Source organism: Lactuca serriola, chromosome 2, assembly GCF_051521515.1.
Source record: "Lactuca serriola cultivar US96UC23 chromosome 2, Lser_US96UC23_V15, whole genome shotgun sequence".
Lineage (NCBI taxonomy): Eukaryota > Viridiplantae > Streptophyta > Magnoliopsida > Asterales > Asteraceae > Lactuca > Lactuca serriola.
The window spans coordinates 82,692,504-82,696,091 of record NC_136409.1 but is presented as its reverse complement, the minus strand read 5'-3'; the positions used below and the strand labels follow the sequence as shown (position 1 = coordinate 82,696,091).

At 34.9% G+C, this 3,588-nt stretch overlaps 1 long non-coding RNA gene across 1 annotated transcript; it reads left to right on the top strand.

The window, feature by feature from the left end:
• The first annotated feature begins 648 nt into the window (after positions 1-648).
• LOC145090356 (uncharacterized) lies at positions 649-2,906 on the top strand. The gene is made up of 3 exons (XR_013701512.1): positions 649-1,092; positions 1,703-1,783; positions 2,719-2,906. It is a non-coding gene; the product is annotated as an uncharacterized LOC145090356 (long non-coding RNA).
• The last annotated feature ends 682 nt before the right edge of the window (positions 2,907-3,588 follow it).

Sequence of the window (3,588 nt, the reverse complement as noted above, 5' to 3'; positions counted from 1 at the left end):
ACATTAAAATATGATGGTACATGTTCCCTTGTTTTTGAAAATATAAAGATCGTTAAAAACGGAGTTCGTATGCATAAGATACAACCATTTTAAGAAAATAAATAGTAAAATATTGTTTTTCTTTAATCGCTTAAAACCGAATCGAACCGTTGACACTTATACCTCGCCGACGGGATTTCCGAGAGTGTTTTTGGACTCAGGACAAAATATATTATGTAATTTCACACTTGAAATAATTTTTACGAAAATACTTACAAAAGTCGCGAAAACGGATACCGCAAGCTGTTAAGACGTGAAACTTCAAATGCAAATTCCCGGAGATCCGTAACTCCAAAAATTAATCCGTTTGAGATTCTGGAATCCTTGAATTATACTCTATCTAAAAATGATTTCGAAAAAATATTCGATGCACGAATCCCGAAGCACCCGGTTTTAGGTGTGTTTTGGGCATGTAATGGAGCATAACCCCATGTGAGGCCCACATGGGATGATAAGCTCCAAAAACCTGATCTTCCAGCTGGTATCAAACCCACGTGCATTCCTTCCTACTCTCTTCTCCTTTGTGTGCAAAGAATCACCAAGAGAGTATGAGTTTTTCCTATAAAAAGAGGCACCAGAAGCCTCATAAACTCACTCAAATTCATTAGCTTCTTCTTCTCTCTCAATTCCCTCTCTCACAGTTACAACATCACCACCATGAATCACCTCCCCAACCCATTCCTGCTGTTGTTTTAAATCACCACAGCCCCCTCCCTCCTCCTTTTTGGTCTTCCTTGTTGAAATAATCAAGAAGGAAGCTTCAGAAGGCCACCGGAGTAGCCTCCTGCCACCACCGAATCACCCTCCTGCCGGCCATCACCCACCACCCACTGCAACCTTCAAACACCCACTGTCACCACCCGAGAACTTCATCCCTAAGCTGTCATTGCTATTAATTTCGATCCCCAAAAGCTTCTTCACAATTCCTTCATCCAAATATTGTTGAAAGAAGGAAGAACGAAGGCAGCAGCACCGAACTACCACCTCCGTCAGCCCCCGTCGCAGCTCACAGCCACCACCAGCACCGCCGGTTTCTGCTGCTGCTCCACCTTTGTGAGTCATCGCCACCCTCCCTTTCATTTTTATTTTGTTCTCATCGAGTTAAACAAATCAAGGACCATTGTATATATTTTGGTTGTGCCTTCGGTCTATCACGAAAACGAAGAAGACGAACAGGAGGTTTCCCTCCTGTTTATGAATCAGATACACAAACATGCATGCGATTTTGCCACATACAGTCCCCCAAATATGATATTGTCCAGATTCAACCCCTTACTCCCAAAAACTGTTTTTAAACTAGGTCCTAAGTCCTAAACATACATTTGAAATATTCACAATCTACCCAAAATTCGAAAAATCCTTTGAATAGAAGCTCAAAATGTTAAAATAGAAATTTCATAAATTCATTTTTACATATATACACATTTTTATATTTGATTGTTGTTAAATCTTCAATTATAAAATTGTATTTTGATTTAAATAAATTTTTGGGATTTATTTAAATATTTTGGGAAAATAATAAACTAAATTTTTAGAAAAATTTATTTAAATGGATTATTTAAATAAATTTTGAGATAATAAACATTTAGAAAAATTATAAATCATTATACTAGTTCAAATACCCAATCTCTACCAAATATTGATTTATAACAAATATTTATAGGAAATTGGATTTATCCCGGAAATCACGACCTCACGGCAACACATCTCGACTTTCAGAACTAATCGTTAATCACTCGATAAGGTGAGAGTTACGGCCCCTTTTCAATATTTTATTTATTTTTGGGGAAGAATACATGTGTTAAATAGTATTTATTATGCAAATACATAAGTCTTATATGATATGCATGCTACAAGTTTAAAGTTATAAAGACTTCCATATCTGAATACTATCATGCATAAGGCTTTTCACACTTATACAAGATCGTTATGTTAAAATACATAACTCTATAAGAACGAGTAATTTATACTTTTATAAATACGTCAACCATACTCGACTTTACAAATACTATACTACGAAATTCATTATGCCCGGTACTTATCTATAATTAAGTTAGGGCTGAGAGTTATTCACAAACTTTTCGTTAATGGTTTTTGAGTGAGACGCTACTATTCATTAGTTGAGTTTAATCACTTAGTCTGCCCCACACTGCTATAATCGTTAATCTTCGGAGCGAGGTACATATATATAGATCTATATGGGGTCGACAACCCCACCAGCGGTTGCTAGCTACAACCATCGACTGATCAATCGAAGCAGGTGATATGTGTCTACGATCGTTACTATGACGTCCTATGAAGCGTCGTAGGGAGGGGTACTTTTCGTTTATAGCTCGATTATAGAACTCACTAAAAACATTAACACGAATGTCTCTCACTTTTTCACTACAACCATAGGTTTGGTTGCTTTCAGAACTATTTTTAAGTATACTGGTTACTTATACAATGGATATATTTAAACTTTCATGAAGTTATTACAAACACGTTTTCTTTAAAAGCATAGATTTATTTATAAAATTACTTTTTGGCTTTTAAAGACTCATGACAAGCATTGTTTCAACTATTGTTATACAAGAAAAATATACTTTTGGACTTTTGAAAGTATTATTACTGTGGCTAGCAGAAAACCTGTGACTCTCGCCAACCTCGTGTTGACTTTCAAAATACATGTATTCTCAGGAAATCAGTGAAATTTCAGGCACACTCAGACGATGGAAAACATGGCTCGCAAGTACTTTAATTTTATACTTTTGAACTATTATGCCTAACTGTTAAGGCAAACTCGTATTATTATCTTATTACTATCTGTAAGAAATTTGTATGAAAACATAAATATGTAATGAAATGTTGTTTTGTTTATTGTTGTACTTGTGCTGTATATTCAATTTATATGTGATCCATGAACTTAGTCGCACAGCCGGGCATGTTCCGCCGCCTCGGTCGGGGGTGTGACATATTATAACCATTTTATAACAAAAATTACCAACATAACAACCCATTGGTCCTTGGCTAGTTTATGCACATCATATACATCAATATACACATCAAACAACCTTTGTTTTCTAAGACAACTTTAAATGACAAAAGATGCATGAAACTTTTTTCACATAAAATAACAAAAAAGTTATCATAGAAAATATGTATGAACTTATTTTTTTGAAAAACAAGTTATCCACATTCTCCAAGAACTAAGATTTCCAAAAATCAAAAATCTAACCAAACTTGCAAGATGGTTCTGATACCAATTGTTGGGTTTTAGTTCAAAAATAGTTTCATAAACTTGAAAAATATGAAAATGGAAGACTTTAATTTTTGAAATAACATAAACATTGTATACCCACCAAGGATCCTCTTGCAAGTTATAGAAATATTAAAAGACCAACCAAAGAAGAGGTGAAGAAATAACAAACTTTGTAGTTCTTTGGGTCCTCTGGGAGGCTTGGAAGTTGCTAAAGAATGTGGAACCTTTGAGATACCAACAATGACTCAACTTGATATAGATGCTAGTCCAAAACTCTTAAACGCTTAAGCTTTAAGTTCATAACCAAT